The 17,534-nt window shown below is 44.0% G+C and overlaps 1 protein-coding gene and 2 non-coding genes across 4 annotated transcripts in view; 2 read left to right on the top strand and 1 right to left on the bottom strand.

Moving 5' to 3' along the window:
- The first annotated feature begins 2,331 nt into the window (after positions 1-2,331).
- Positions 2,332-2,403, top strand: TRNAE-CUC (transfer RNA glutamic acid (anticodon CUC)). The gene has a single exon. It is a non-coding gene; the product is annotated as a tRNA-Glu (tRNA).
- A 554-nt stretch (positions 2,404-2,957) lies between these two features.
- TRNAE-CUC (transfer RNA glutamic acid (anticodon CUC)) lies at positions 2,958-3,029 on the top strand. Its single transcript has one exon. It is a non-coding gene; the product is annotated as a tRNA-Glu (tRNA).
- An 11,917-nt stretch (positions 3,030-14,946) lies between these two features.
- The window catches only part of LOC146197094 (uncharacterized), a 200,701-nt gene continuing 198,113 nt past the window's right edge, over positions 14,947-17,534 (bottom strand). For both annotated transcript variants that reach the window (XM_084598837.1, XM_084598838.1), the window contains exon 10: positions 14,947-16,155. The gene's annotated coding sequence lies outside the window, so the exon portion shown is untranslated. The remainder of the gene's footprint in view (positions 16,156-17,534) is intronic.

Below are 17,534 nucleotides of genomic sequence, written 5' to 3'. Positions count from 1 at the left end.
CTATTCAGTATGCGCAACGGCACTGGTTAAGTGCGCAGTTATACGCAGCAGCCAGAGGTTCTGGTTTACTAATCTATTCGAGGAAGCCCAAGAGGTCGATTCTGACATTCTGAACCTGCAGAAACAAAACTATAGGCGGCCTCAGACGTTAGCGGACGCTCAGCGACTAAGTCTAACAAGACTACGCGACCTTGGTTTCCGTTTAAATAAAGTAAAAGGAAAAGAAAAGGAGCTAGAAAGAGGAAGCGTTTGCCAAGCGAGGCCAATAGATGAGGCGGGTGTGGCGTGGAACGTTGCCGTTACGCAGACGCGTTGCCGGCAAACGCATAGTAACAAGCAACATGGAACCGGTGTGCGAGATCAAAAATGGAAATGTTCGCGCCGTGAAGATCGAGAGAATGGGAATGAAAGAAAGCACACTCTACAGGTGGAAAGGGGAGCTAGTGCCAGGAAGAACTAGAAAGAAATAGAGAAAATACAACTAAATCTCTCTGCTCATAACAAACAGCAGGCGCAGTAGCGACTTCGGTTTCTGCTAAGGAAGCACCGGCCGAGTTTTCCATCGGCCGCAATAATGCTTGACCAATTGTCTTCGACGTGTCAAGCCTCAGAACACTTAACAGTCGTCCGGTTAACGTAACTATGTTCTGCTTCTCCTCCGTTCCGTTTCCAACTAGGCGCTGCATGTGAGCTGCTCGATGTGAGCTGCTAGATATCGGTGCACGGCGAAGAACTTCATGTTTACAGAGTTAATCCAGGGCCATGTCTCAGCCCGTTAAACTCGGCTGATAACAGTTGGTTAATTAAGGTGTGTCATGAGTGGCAAATGTCGCTGATCTAGCAGTGGCGAAGGAAGATGTGAAATGACGAAATTGAAAAAAAAAAAAAAAGTAGAGATGCCGTAGTTCGAATCCTTGAGGCTAAACATCGACCACCTTGGGCCGGATTACTTACCGCTCTCAATTCCGCCTTTCGATGGAGGCGAAAAGCAAGGCGCCCGTGTGCTGTGCGATGTCAGTGCACGTTAAAGAACCCCAGGTGGTCGAAATTACCGAAGTCTTCCACTACGGCTTCGCTCATAGTCTGAGTTGCTTTGGGACGGTACCCCACAAACCAACCAACAAATTTCGCTCTCAAGTTTGCGAGTGTGACGTCAATCTTGCGAGTGTGACGTAAGATGTCAATCTTGACGAATTGCGAAATCCTCCAGTTACCAACGAGGTTCCGGTGACGTGTAGCAGCGCTCCGCCCCAATATTATTTGCCCGACAAGGGGCCGTCTGTTAACTTTTTTTTTTGTAAAAAGAAGCAGTGTTTACTTTGATAAAGAACTGTGTTTTGAACTCAACAACATTAAGCAGAACAGGAAGCATTCTCATTTTCGCAATTAAAATTACATTTGGGAAATTTAAGCGCGAGGCGCCACACCGACGGCGTCAGAACGTAATCAACATGGAGGGCAGCAAGAAAACTGTCGATTCCACGGTTTGTGCCTGCTTTTAACGCGTCGTCTAAGATCGAGGTCCTGTGCAGATGTCCTCAGTAGTGTCACTAAGGCGTTCCTTTCAGATGCATGGATTTTGATGTTATCCTCTACGAAGAATAAGCAGAAGACAATTAAACCCATCGAGTCTTAGTCGTTTGGTTTGTGGGATTTAACCTCCCAAAGGAACTCAGGCTATGAGAGACGCCGTGGTGGAGGACTCCGGGAATTCCGACCACCTGGGGTTCTTTCACGTGCACTGACATCGCACAGTACACGGGCGCCTTGATCGCTTCTCGGCCTTTTAGCTAAGCCGTCAACCGGTAAGTGTCGATAAACCACGGCCGGCCTTTGTTTCTCTACAGATGTGTTCAGTTGCTCCGCCTTTACAGTCTATTATATATTTTGGCACACGAAATACTTACTAGTGGACATTTTTCTCATTTTTTTTACTGATAAAGCTACTTGAGTAATTAGGGTTCTGCGCTGGCCGGGATGCCTTGTTCCTTGGCGGTCTCGGTCAGCCGAACTAGTTTCTGCAGGGACTTGAGGACCGAGCTCGCCGTAGGCCTTCACAGGCTCCTTTGCTGTCGATGTTCAGTGCCCTTTCCTGGGAAAAAGAGCATTCCCAGATAATCTGGTCGAAGGCTCCAAATCTATACATATCCGAAATCAAGTTCTCGAGAACGCGACGCTTCCGGAAATAAGATCGGATCAGTGTTCTCCCTGCGGGGGTCCCTCGACCACATTCTCTGGGACTGATTCCAATAGCTTATTGTATATGTCTTCTGTGCTTATTTACAGTGTATACTATGATCAGGTAAATGTCATTTCCACAGCTGAGGCATCTCCGGCATGGTCTAGTGGCTAGGATACCTGGCTCTCACCCAGGAGGCCCGGGTTCGATTCCCGGTGTCGGAATGAATTTTTTTTTTCGTATATTGTGTATAGTCTCTTTTTCTTTTGCGTATTTACAATGCTTACTGTGATTAGGTAAATGTAATTCCCGAAACTAAGACAACTCCGGCACGGTCTAGCTTTCTTTTCTTTTTTGCCAAATGTATTATCAGATTTTACACATAAAGTACGTTACTCCACAAACATATAACATGGGTTAAAACCACACGATTTGGGGTGCGTGATTCATTACAAATCAGACCATTTGCAGCAACACTTATATTCGCGGAAGCCACTCAGGCACTTCGTCTAGTGCCCTGAAAACATCAATAACACTCGCAACGACTTCGCGAAAATACCGCCGTATTTTCCTCGCATCAACGTCTGCATGTCTGAAAGTCATTCTGGGTCACCACATAATGTGCTAGGATACCTGGCTCTCACCCAGGAGGCCCGGATTCGATTTCCGGTGTCGCAATAAATTTTTCTTAGGTACACCATAAATAGCCTCCTATTCTTTTGCGTGTTTACAATGCCTACTCCGATTCGGTAAATGTCATGTACAATGTTGAGGCACCTCCGGCATGGTCTAGTGGCTAGGATACCTGGCTCTCACCCAGGAGGCCCGGGTTCGATTCCCGGTGTCGGAATAATATTTTGTTTTCTTTCGGATGCCGTGTAGTTTTTTCTACGCCTCTCTCATGTTACGTTTACCTTTCCTTTCTGCATTCATCTGTACTGGAATTACACGTGTGACAATTAGCTTGCTGCTTTGCATCTGTACCGAAGAGTAGCCGCAACACCGATGCCCCGCTCCAACTTCTTATGGGCCACTGTAAATAATAATAATAATAATAAAGAGGATACCAAGCAAGGGCGCCTGAGCTATGAAAACCTATCTGGCTCAGCATATTTGGTGTTTGACAATCAGAAGCACCTGCCCCTCTGAATCTTGTCACATCATTCTTTTTATGAACTTCGTGTTTACTTCGTATTTGCTTCGTATTTTAAAAACAAGTGTCTATCGCGCATCGCTTGTGAATGCCCACTTCAAGTGTCTCCATTCAGAGTGATGATGATTATTATTATTATTATTATTATTATTATTATTATTATTATTATTATTACTACTATTATTATTATTATTATTATTATTATTATTATTATTATTATTATTATTATTATTATTATTATTATTATTATTATTATTATTATTATTATTATTATTATTATTATTATTATTATTGGTTCACACAGAAAGGGAAAGGCGCAGTATCTGTCACACTTGTGTCTGTGGACACCTGAACCGTACCGTAAGGGAAGGGTGAAGGTGGGAGCTAAAGTGGAAAGAGAGAAAGAGGAGCCGTGGTGGAGGGCTACGGAGTAATTTCGACCACCTGGGGATCTTTAACGTGCGCTGACGTCGCACAGCACACGGACGCCTCTTCGTTTCGCCTCCATCGAAACGCAGCCGCCGAGGTCGGGTTTGAACCCGGGAATTCCGGACAGTAGTCGGGCGTCTTACCACTGTACCACCCCGGCGGGGCTCCATTCAGAGTGCCTTTAGTAGTTTCTGGCTGTAGGCATAGAATATATCCATTTCAGACATCTAACAGCCAATCGCTGTAAATTTAAGTACAAGCAGCAGCGCGCAGCTTGAGGAAGTGCAAATAAGTATGTGCTATTGAGCAGATGCGCCTGACGAAGAATTAAGCCTTGTTTCAAGAAAGACCGAGCTACGAACGTCAACGACCTTAAAGCATGCATGCAGCCTTGGCAGTTACAGGATAAAAAAACGAAAAAAGAAAAAGAAGGGCCATTAAGAACATGCACAAACAATTCAGTCCACTGATCCGTAAATCTGGTCTGCAATCATAAGCACGGCTCTTTACCTCGGGAAGCTGTTGCTTCGAGTCAGCCATGTTAGGACGGATCCGTTAATCCGACTCGCGACGATGATGATTGTTTACTATGAGCATCCATGAATACGGGGATGATATTTGCAGTGGTGAGAAATAATGAACCAACCGTCCTTCCGCTACCACGGTTAAAGAGACTGGGAGACGATTATGAACAAAAATGCGCAGCATTAAGACGGTAAGGCAACAATCGTAAAAGGTGTCATATGAACAGTAGCTTTGTCGTTTTATTTTTCGTTTCAGTTTTGTTAGAATAAAATAACCTAAGACGCATTCACCATATGCTCTTCACCCAGGATCCGTATAAAAACAAAGAAAATAATTATTCCTTGAAAGCGTACCGTATCCGGTGATATGGGCGCACCCCCCTCCCCCCTCCCCCCCCCCCTCCCCCCCACACACGTACACACACACACGCACACAAGCGCGCGCGCGGACGCTGACTAACAAATGATGAGGTTGTTGCGCAGAAGTCTAAATATTGTCACGCATGGGGGGTCCTGCGGTGGTCCTGTATTGGAGGAAGATGAGGGGTTGCAGGAGAAGCTGAAGAGGAAGAGGAAGCTGGTTTGGCTCGATCTGGCTGTGCTAACGACCAGCGCATCTAACACCCGCCCTGTAAATAAACCACGTAACAACTGTGGTGGAGGTGCGGGGTATCGATCCCCGTACCTCTCGCCTGACTCCATCCTTGTCTACAAGATGTCCAAGTACCACTGTCTGGCGCTCTCCAAAACGACATTTCTTGGAATTGAGTGCCAAACCAGCTTCCTCTTCCTCTTCAGCTTCTCCTGCAACCCCTCATCTCCCACCAATACAGGACTACCGCAGGACCCCTCATGCGTGACAATATTTAGACTTCTGCGCAACAAGGTAAGACAACAGGGGAAGGAAAGAGGTAATCAAAGGACCTAGTCGTCAATAAAGTCGTCAATAGAATTCTGGTTGGAGATGGCGTCATATTTCTTGCAATGAGCTGCTAGGTGGCTTTTAAGTCCTTAGTGTATTCGCGCAAACGGTCATTTAGGCACCGATCCATTTGCCCTATGTTCATTTAACCCAATGTTTGTAGACAAGGTAACAATGCACATAACCGTACTTCAAGGGAATGAAATATATCATGTCAGCGCTTGTACTGTCTTCCTCCTTTGTTTTGTGTGCGCTGCATTAGATTATGACAATACGGTATAACGAATACTTTTTCTTTTTTTTTTTTCTTGATTGCTTTTTAGCTGCTCTGCCTGAGCATTTTGGCCTAGTTCAAGTTTTGTCCGCTTTTGCATTTTTTGGGCAACTGAAATGAGAAGATGGGAAGGGTTGCCCTGATTCAGTATGCCTGTCTTGTTGCTTTTTGAAGCTAGATTGCATACTGTGTGGACACCATTTTCAGAGTGAATTGGAAAAACACAAACTGGCTATGGCATGCTTCACTAATTTCGAGTGAGCTGAAAGGTAGGAACGGGTTTCTTATTGCCGTGATCGTACGACCAACAAGTGCGTCAGTTCTCCAAGTAAAGCTTAAGATCAAGGAAACGTATAACGTTAGCTCCGCACTACTAATATTTCAAAGCCAAAAGGAGACACTGGCTGAACTGAAACCTTCCAGAACCTCCTATACGATTGAGTGAAAGTGGCTGCGATTGCCTATGAAAACCGGGTATTCATCGACATGTCGAACCGTCTTCATCACAGAGTAATCAACAAGAAAGGGAGCAGGGATATGCTCCTGTATCGTACCTATCTTCGGTGATATCTTCCTTGCATCAGTAGAGAGGAAGATGTTAGCTTCCCTTGTTGCTTTGTCTGTGGTGAAGGCGGTGCGGTATGCTCATTGAAAAAACAAATGCTGCCATTTCTAACCAGAATTCAATGATGTGAAATCATCTGTCATCACGTAGACGAGCTCACAAGAGCATTGACTCAGACATTCAATATCGCATCAAAAACTCGTGTGTCAGTCCACTATCTGTTCTTTTATCAAAGAAATTCCGTTCCTTTTCATTAACAAGTCCAACTTCATTGGATATTATCTTGTTTGATTATCTCTTTCGTTTCCCTGTTTTCTTCTCAGGTTGTTACGATGCTCGCTTAAATATTTGGGCTTCTGTGCAATAATCCGATCAGTTGTAAGTCAGCGCTGCAAGTGTGTATGTCTCCTTCCTCGTCCACATCCGTTGCACTGTGTCAGCAGTGAAGAAATAGAGTCTGCCTTGTAACTACATATACATACTGTAGAAGAGGGACGTCGAGGACGGCGTAGAGGTCGGCGAGGAAGCGGGGCGATCAAGAACAACATGATCTGCGCGATGGCAATTCCACAACTGCTTCTTCTTCGTCAGAGTCCAGCAAAGGGGTCCATATCTTCTTCTTCACAATGCCCCCCAGAGAAAAAGGAGCCATCCTGGCGACTTAAAGGGACGAATATACTATGAGGTCGTAGAACGGCTTAAGTTGCTGCAAGTGTACAGTTTCGCGGCCACGGCGCCGAAGATCAGAAGATGACATAAGAGGCTCAACAATGTAATTGACTGGCGAAGTGCGCTCGACGACGCGGTAGGGCCCATGGTACTTGGAGACCAGTTTTGTTGAGAGGCCGGGGCTGCCGGATGAAACCCGTAGCCACACGAGTGAGTCGGACTCGAAGTAGGGTGCATCCTTCTGATTGTGTCATGCCGATGTTTTTGGCTCTATTGAGAGTCGGTCGTGAATGACCGGGCAATCTGGCGGTATTCTTCGGCGTGCTGTGCAGCTTCGGTAACAGTGGTACATTCCGATTCATCAGAGTTGTAGGGGAGCACAATATCAAGGGGAGCAGATGGATGCCGACCATAAAGCAGAAAGAACGGAGAAACACATACATACATACATACATACATACATACATACATACATACATACATACATACATACATACATACATACATACATACATACATACATACATGCCTGCATGCATACATACATACATGCCTGCATGCATACATACATACATACATACATACATACATACATACATACATACATACATACATACATACATACATACATACATACATACATACATACATACATGCATGCATGCATACATGCATACATACATACATACATACATGCATGCATGCATACATGCATACATACATACATACATACATACATACATACATACATACATACATACATACATACATACATACATACATACATACATACATACATACATACATACATACATACATGCCTGCATACATACATACATACATACATACATACATACATACATACATACATACATACATACATACATACATACATACATACATACATACATACATACATACATACATACATACATGCCTGCATGCATACATACATACATACATACATACATACATACATACATACATACATACATACATACATACATACATACATGCCTGCATACATACATACATACATACATACATACATACATACATGCCTGCATGCATACATACATACATACATACATACATACATACATACATACATACATACATACATACATACATACATACATACATACATACATACATACATACATGCCTGCATACATACATACATACATACATACATACATACATACATACATACATACATACATACATACATACATACATACATACATACATACATACATACATACATGCCTGCATACATACATACATACATACATACATACATACATACATACATACATACATACATACATACATACATACATACATACATACATACATACATACATGCCTGCATACATACATACATACATACATACATACATACATACATACATACATACATACATACATACATACATACATACATACATACATACATACATACATACATACATACATACATACATGCATGCATGCATGCATACATACATACATACATACATACATACATACATACATACATACATGCCTGCATACATACATGCCTGCATACATACATACATACATACATACATACATACATACATACATACATACATACATACATACATACATACATGCATGCATGCATGCATGCATGCATGCATACATACATACATACATACATACATACATACATACATACATACATACATACATACATACATACATACATACATACATACATACATACATACATACATACATACATACATACATACATACATACATACATACATACATACATACATACATACATACATACATACATACATACATACATACATACATACATACATGCCTGCATGCATGCATACATACATACATACATACATACATACATACATACATACATACATACATACATACATACATACATACATACATACATACATACATACATACATACATACATACATGCCTGCATACATACATACATACATACATACATACATACATACATACATACATACATACATACATACATACATACATACATACATACATACATACATACATACATACATACATACATACATACATACATACATACATACATACAAGCATTTCCCCAATTCTTTGTTTCAATATATCGCAAAACGCTTAAATATCAGCGCTCAAATTTCGCATTAGGCAGTATAATAATCGTCCTTAAAATATCATTGTTTGTCCCCAATGGTAGCAGCTTCACTGATATATGGTAGACGCATGTATCACGTAGTATACCGATCAGCCGGTCATCGTGCTGGCTGCATTCACGTGCAGCGAGAAGACAGCGTCACGGTTGCCATGGCGGCCAATGAGAAATGATGCAGTGGTTCCAAGAACTAATCTGACACCTACAACCCTTTCGTCGCCCTGGCAAACGCGAGTGAGGCTTTTTTGCAGTCAGTTTTTCTTTATGACATGTCATCACTGCGTCAGGAAGCGCCTCTTCCACTCTCAAGTCTATGTCGACGTGAAACTTGAAAAAATCAAGTATCTTTTCTGAGGAGAAGGGAAAGGGTGGTTGAGGGGCTATGGTCTACGGCTATGGAGATTTCAGTGGTTGTACTGCACAGATCGCCTCAGGCTGCCTGCGCATACAAAGCAGAACCGCGACCCTTAAATAGCTCTCTCGGGTGTCTGCTGATAGGAGCGTAAAATGAAGTATTCTGTGCCAAAAGCGATACGCGAGTCCGGGTTGTTTTCACATTCCACCAAAGAAATCTTTCTCACGATTACGACACGGCGGGACGTGCACTATCCGCGCTCGAGGCACTGCCGCTTGTCAGGAACGCGATAACTGCCTCTTTAAGCGCGACAGCCTGCATGGACAACACTAATTCAGGCAATAAACGACATATGTCTGGTTATCGCCACGATAGTCGCTGTTACTGTAAGCTTCGTATATTACGTTACAGATTACGGGAAACAAGAAGAAAAGGGAAAGCAGCCACGTTATCCCAATGCATTCAGGGAAAACTTGTGGTTTATAGAGACATTGCAGAAAACTGCATTCAATAATGTTTGAAGTAAAAATTTCTTCTACAGATTTCTCGCTATGTTGACTATTTCCTGGTAGCCAAAAAGCATTCACTGCCGAGGAAATTGGATTTTAGGAATCTTGCCGCCATTCGATTGTAACTTGTTACGTCCTTAACGAATTGAAAGAGTTCGCCGGATCTCGAACCGCGAATCTTGGAGGCTAAGCTGTACAGGCTTGGCCTCTGAGATCCGCGCTTTAAAATCGGCGTCGACGTATACGCTCCACTTGCGAAACCAGTCGGTGGTGGCGCGACACTTTCATTTCAGCGCTGCAGCGAATCCGGCGTCGGCGCTCGCCACAAAACACTGAGAGCATGTACATGGCAGATGGTAGTTGGTAGGTGACATGGTCGGATCCTGATTGGCCGACGTTTTCTGTGACGTCACGACCCCACGTGACATGAACGAGATAGCGCGTGACGTCATGACCCCACGTGACATGAACGGAATGGCATGAGGATCTTTGAGATGGGAAGCTGAGATGAGTGAGGTTGGTTCGTGGGGTCTAACGTCCCAAAGCGACTCAGGCTATGAGAGACGCCGTAGTGGAGGACTCCGGAAATTTCGACCACCTGATGAGGTTCTTTAACGTGCACTGACATCGCACAGCACATGGGCGCCGAGGCCGGGATTCGATCCCGCATCCTTGGGAACAGTAGTCGAGCACCTTAACAACTGCGCCGCCCCGGCGGGGTAGATGAGTGAGACAGTCTGCCTATACACGCAGACATCTTAGTATGCGGCTTATTTAAAAAGCTCCTTTACATATATGTTGGGTGGCCTTTCACGTAATGTGGTAGCGTACGAATGTATGCGGAAGGTCCTGCGTTAGATAACAGAGGCACATATTAAGAAACTAGATGAAGCGAGTAGAATAGTGCATGCACTGTCGGAGACAAAAGTCTCTCGAACGCTTGTTTGGTGGTTTCGGAACAGAAGCGTGATGTGATTTTTATAGCACACATCAAATTCTCTAGCCCGCATGCCCAATCATGGTCTGATCTAAAACTACTGGACAATGAGAAACTTACGCAGCTTTGGTTGCTGTAGGCGCGTTTAAGGGACTTCAGAATAACAGATTGTGCGGCTATATAGTTGATGCGTGACACACAGGAACAGCGACGCAACGAAGACAGCAGAAAGAGAGAACACAACACAGGCGCCTGTGTTGTGTTCTCTCTTTCTGCTGTCTTCGTTACGCTGCTGTTTCTGGGCGCCAAGGGATTTCTGTCTCCGAAGGTATACGCGGACGAGGATCAGCAAGGAGATTCGGAGACGGGAGCCATTAACGCGACCACGTCCTATCCCTTAAATGCTGAACTTAACTGTTCCCCATCTTTTTCTGTTGTTGGTCGTTTTTGGTCTATAACAGCCCCGTTTTCGGGAGTTGTTGCAATGCGATTAGAACGTGCTACCCCGTCGATACTAGCAAAGCGCTGCTTCTCCTCAGTGTTCCCCTGAGCATACAATGTACTATATATATACAGCGCCGTTCCACTTCCGAGTTGATCCGTTCGATGTCACCCTAACAACTACACTACCCGTCCTTGCTAGCTTAGCGGGCAGCTAGAGCGGCTGCTCCGAAACGTTTTTCTTGGACTGCGAGGTATCTGCGAATGTTTTTCAGCTTTCTTGCCGAAGCCTTGTAATTGTATGAGCGTGCTCACATAGATGGCAATGGTCACTGCCCTTATTCAATATCAAATCGGGTGCTATGAAAACAAGGTTGAACGTACCTGGTGCGTAAAGAAAGACTGTACCGGACAGGCAGAGGAGCATCTACAGGTCGTAAAATGTTTCTTTGTGCAATGTCAGGCGGTCATGCTCATATACCGGGTGAATTATTGTTTACCCTTCACAAATTTGGGCTTTAAAAGCTATGAGTAACGCCTCGGGGTGTGTGTATATATATATATATATATATATATATATATATATATATATATATATATATATATATATATATATATATATATATATATATATATATATATATATATATATATATATGTTTATTAAATGGAAAGGCATACAAGTGTTATACGCTACGGATGTTATGCACGGTATATAAAGCTTAATGATTACATGATTGTCGATTGAAATTAACGAGTTAACGTTTTTGTTTTTCAAGGGCAATTTTATATTGCGAAACTTAATGCTGCTAATGTCAAATGTGAGTTCCTCATATTGAAAATTGTCTTAATTGAAAATGGAGCCCAAAAATAGCGGCCGTCCAAAATACGCATCTCAAATCTCATTGAGTTGGCTTTCACGGTTTCGCTATATCAAGTGCGTAGCTTTCACATTTTTTATGCCCCAAACGCAGACATCGTTATTGCATTTTACGATGTATTCATCTTCAAAGGTAAGGCGTTTAACGGCGCCGGGAAAGAGAGAATTTGGCTGGCTGCCTGTCTTACGTACACACCGTTTCGTACAAAGGAAAGGAAAAAAAAAAAAGTGTTTTGTTTTATTAACCCCTGCCAGCGCGCACGAGCGTATCTCACGCAATTTTAAAACAGCTAATAGTGAGACAAAACGCCGGCACTTGTAAAAATATATGTGATATTATAAGCAACCTACTATTTTGTACTCTTGACATAGGGTAAAGGCGGAGCTTTTGAACAGTGTGGACTGGCTGGTGCGACGGAGACATTTTAAAAGGAAGTGTAAATTAAAATTTTAAACGAAAATGCACTTTAATACAGCTCCATACAAAAGCGCTATTTTAATTACGCTTTGAAGAAAATCAAACGACACAATTACACGATGGCATTTCTCCGAATGTGAACTAAATGAAAATAAACATTTTTAAAAAATAAAAAGACTAGTATGCCTGAGAAGTGACCAGTACAGCCTTCCAGGTCTTTAATAATATCTCGCAAGCCTCGACAATTTGCATAGTCGGCGCCTTCGCACGGAGCGAACCGGGGAAGTCGGCAAGAATCGGCGTGTGCACGGACGCCGTCTGCTCGTATAGGAATGATCGACCACTGTCGATGCATAAAACTACACATAAATAAAGCCATTAAGTCGCTAAATAAACTTGACTGTTTTTCAAGACAACGTATACAACTTCTGATCCGACGTTTTGTTCCTGTATTCTGTAATTGAGAAATTTGGTTAGTGATCTTAACTGATTAGTTTTTGCGCACGAAAAAAGTACTTAAGACTAGGACAAGCGATTCTCAAGCGTTTTCACCTGCTAGCTGCCTGTACTTTGCAGGCAATAAGTTGTGCATTACGCTATACAGGCATCAGAAAGATGTAAATGAGCCAGATGTGGTCCTGTTGCCTGTCCAGCAATTCAAACACCAGCAGGATCTAAGGATGGTGAATTGCACGAATCATATACAGTAAACGCTTTTTAAACATGCGTAGGTCCAACCGGGATCACAACTCCGAACGTGCGCCGAAAACGTGGCTCAAGTTCATCATTATAAAAAGGATTCTCGCATGCCATACCTGCGCTGACTGCAGCGTTGTATTTTCGTTTCCAATTAGCGGAAAGAACCTGTATGCACGTACGTGCACACGCGGTGTCGTCTCATTCATTCTCCTATTTGAACAAAGCGTTTTTCAAATAAATACAGCGTCTCTATTCCAGTCTCATTTGCCCAGTCTACTTCTATTTGCAAAGCCTCAGCTGAGATTGGCGGTCTGTTCTTGGAAGCGGATATTCAGGCTCCTATCGTAAATGTTTTGTCCATTGTCCTAGGATAGCGAGCTAATGAGCAGAATGCTCGTTGGAGGCTGCCGAAATTTTTCGAGGACTTTTTCCGGTGAGAATGGATTTATTCGGCTTTTTTCTGCTTTGTTTGGACATACCTGGCGGTCTTGAGAGTCGGCACGGGTAACTTCGGTGTACATAGCCACGATTAGCAGCCGGAATTTCTATTACATTTCGACAGCAAAGTACGAAGCTAGACAATACGGCGGATGAATCAACAGACGTGTTTTACGACACTGCTGTGTGCCTTTTAGGTAAATAGGACGAAAAAGTAAGAGGCAAAAATAAAATGCTTGTCTTTGATGGAAGTGTATTTTTAGGATGCCTCATTTCGAAATTGCGATTGAAGCAAGAAGTCAAGGCACTCGATCTTCAAGCACAGTCTGTGTGTAATTCAACAAGGTGGAGTAGAACAGGCAGCACTACAACAGGTGCATAAGGCCTCTGGAGCGGGAAGTCATATTCAACACAGCTCATCAATAACGGTCACAAAGGCCATTCTTCGCTGCGGGGAACAACCTTTCAAGACGCCCTCATAAAAGGCCGCAAAGGCCGCAGTGTCTACTCCCGTATAAAAGGCGGGAAATGAAAAAAAAAAAAAAGGAAAACAAATATATTCGAACTAACAAGATGCAATTGAAAAGAATGAGGCTCTCGAAATGAGTGATGCCGACAAATGTACATTGTTCGGAATTGGAAAAAAAGAATTTTATTCAGATCTTTGTTTGCGAGAGAAAAAGAAGACACGCGTCGCATTGTTCGCTGGCGCAGAGGCTTCGCGCGGAAGTGCGAAGCCACGAAAGAAAATGGAACAAGACAAGAAAGCAATTAACATGAATAGGACAAGCACTACGCGAACACCATTGTTTTTCTTGTTGCAGCAGAATGGCTTTTTCTTTTCCGGGCCTTCATTATACTTTATGCAAAACACTGTATTCCAGGTAAACAAACGTGGCCGTGGAAGCCCCTGTAAACTAAAGAATTAGAACAAAAAGAAATAGAAGAAACAGAGAAGTAGCGTTAGACTGAAAAAGTGGGAAGCTCCAGGGATATTCGGGACATTGGGTGACTTCATCAGAAGCTTCCACCCCCAGCGGCGTTCCACAATCCGGGAAGTCTTCCATGCATGCTTCCCATACAAAAGAAGGAAGAAAGACAATGATGATTAAATCTCGAGGTCATTAGAGATTCTATAAGCAAACGCACAACATTGTAACAGATTAATAACGTCAGCACAATGTAGTTGCGTCGGCATTCCCGGAAGAAGATTGAATTAGCGTCGATCGGGGCCCCCTCACTTTTTGCCTTTCTCCAGCTCCTCCTCTCTCTGTGTGCTGACGTAGGCGCCTTAATTCATCTCGATCTTGAGGCATATATGCGCGACCCCCCCCCCCCCCCCCCCCCCCTTCCTGTATATTGCTCTCGCAGGAAGAATAGTTCTGAGCGCCCTCCCTCAGTCTGCTTAGTGTGTCAATGAGTGAAAGAGAGAAAGCGAATAGAGGATGCAGAGAAAAAGAGAAATATGTGTTGTTCAAGTGGCTGGGCGAGTCGCACCTCAGACGCCCTGCTAGCACTATCGTAGTTCGCAGGTAATGAATGAACACCGTTATGATGAAATGAAGACCCTGAGCCCCACTCCCTAATTCTGACGAAGTGTTTAGTGTGAATCTGGTCGTCACTTTTACAGCTCGTGCGTACGTCATGCGCGAAGTACGCGAACGGCTGTTGCGACAATCGGCTTTCAAGGCCCGGAAAATCGAAGCGGCTTACTCCCAATCGAGCTCTGCACAATCTTAATTCTATCACATTAGCAGCCACTGCGGCGGTAATGATTAAGGGTATTTTCAATTGCACAGAACAAAAATTAATAAAATATATGTTTCTGTAAATAATTACCGCATGTAAGCCCTCTTGGGGACTTCCTACCAGAAATTGAAGACAACTGCGAAGTTGCAGTTTCTCCTAGCTGCCGATCAAAGAACGCACAATTGTAACGAATGACCAGAGTATGCGTCGTGTCGACTGCCTATTTATGGTAGCACTGAAACCCTCCTTAGAATGGCTAAGACAAAATGCTCCAGCATAATCGCGACACATGGGCAGGATACGCGAAAAATCTCAGTACAACACAAATATAATTTGTAAGAACAATTCTGCGTCTGACGATCAGTCAAATTTAAGCGCACTGCTCACGTGTCCGGGCAAACCTTAAGACAATGTCCTCTCTTTAGACTTCCCGGGCTGGGGAAGAAAAGGAAGACGGGATACCGCTGACCAGAGCGCCAGCACTGCAGACACGTGTGTGCTCCTCTAATACGTGGGCCATCATCGCAACGTTCAGGGCAGTTCCTCTCTGAAAGAATGCTGGCGCGCAGGAGGGAGGAAGATGGCGCGCGACAAATCGAGACTCAGTACGCAGTATCGTTCGTCGTCTCTATACACAACGATTGCATCACGGCGCAGACGTCTCCCGCTGCTGCCGTCTACGCCACGGCCTTGGCGTACCGTCGCTGCGCTCGACCGACAGAAGGAGGTGGCTGTACAGACAGGCGGGCTGGAAGGCAGGCAGTCGGATCTCCGACAGCGGCGGCAGGCGAGACGTAAGGAGATCCCACGGCACTCGCTGGGTCCGCCGGCACGCGCCCGCACCGACACATGCGGAGAAACGTGACGCGAGGTTAGTTATGCAGCTTCGCAAATGGCGGCGACGGAGAAAGGATCTCGCCGCCCGTACCACGGAGTGCATGCCGCGGCGGCTGCGCGTGCTTGTATTCGCGCATGCGTTCGTGGCCGGATGAGAGAAAGGGCGTGCATGCAAAACGCGGACACACGCCGCACGCGCACATCAGCAGCCGCGCTATTTCTTTCGCCTGCAGCGCGCTCGGAAATAGAACACGTGTTATGCACAGGTGGAAACGACGTGGAAGTGAAGTCCTCCCAAGAACGCAGTCTCCAATTACTCCTCACGTATGAGTGAAGAAGAATCCCATTGTTTTAATCTCCTTTCCTGAGGTGCGTTCCGAGCCTGAAGCCTTTCAAGTTCGACATAAATAAATAGAAATGTGACCCATACGCGGAAACTTTCATCGCTTTCACCTGCAGGCGCTGCGGGTATACAATAGTCATGCGTGCATAGTAAATAATATGGTTATTAACTAGTATTATTATTTTAATTATTTAAATGCAACCGCCTGCCCCGCATATCTACACCCCAACTCGCTCTCCATCTCGTTCTAAGCAGCCAACCGCCAATGCCACTTGGACACATTTACAGGATTTTTACTTCAAATCTGAACGAAATAAGTATCTATGTTGCGAGTGAACTCTCCTTGGAACGCGACTTTATCTAATGCATCACTATGTGATCCAATGCAAGACGTATAGTTTTTGTCACAAATATACAGCACGTTTGGTTTGCTTCTAAGCCATCCAGTGCAGGAGGAACTTTCGCCTTGGAATTTTTGATGCCCGTAACAAGTGAGGCAACCTGTTTTCTTCGACAGATTTGGAACATCAACGATGGAAAACAATCGAAAAAAATGGCTCAGAACCAAACGTTCTGTGCCGCATACTCTTGAAGGCTGTCCCATACTCACTGTCCCATACAGCATTATAAAGATACATGACAACCTTAATTCGGCCAGTACCGACAGACTGCCCCCTTTTATCTACTAATACGCTATTTTCACCGAAAAAGTGGCTTTCGGGGGCTGAGAAAAGGCCGCCAAAACTGCAATAAGGGTGGCATCATCAGTGGTCAATTTCACAAGTCCACTGTGTGTGACAATATAGCTTTTTTACGCGGACATCAGGGTCTGTAGGCTTATTGTCATTCACTTGGAAACTGCGATCGCTGAGTCCTTATCAAGCCAGACTAGACATCCCGAATTTTAACGGACCAGTGGATTAAAGTGAATTTTCGCAGCTATCAATGTACCCTCTCCGCTGACGGATAAACATCATCAACGCATCCACAAAAAGCCGTACAACAGCAATTTACAC

The sequence above is a fragment of the Amblyomma maculatum genome, chromosome 3 (genome assembly GCF_055883805.1).
Source record: "Amblyomma maculatum isolate TAMU_Amacu chromosome 3, ASM5588380v1, whole genome shotgun sequence".
NCBI lineage: Eukaryota > Metazoa > Arthropoda > Arachnida > Ixodida > Ixodidae > Amblyomma > Amblyomma maculatum.
The sequence above is the reverse complement of the archived record's forward strand: the minus strand, read 5'-3'. Positions and strand labels throughout refer to the sequence as shown.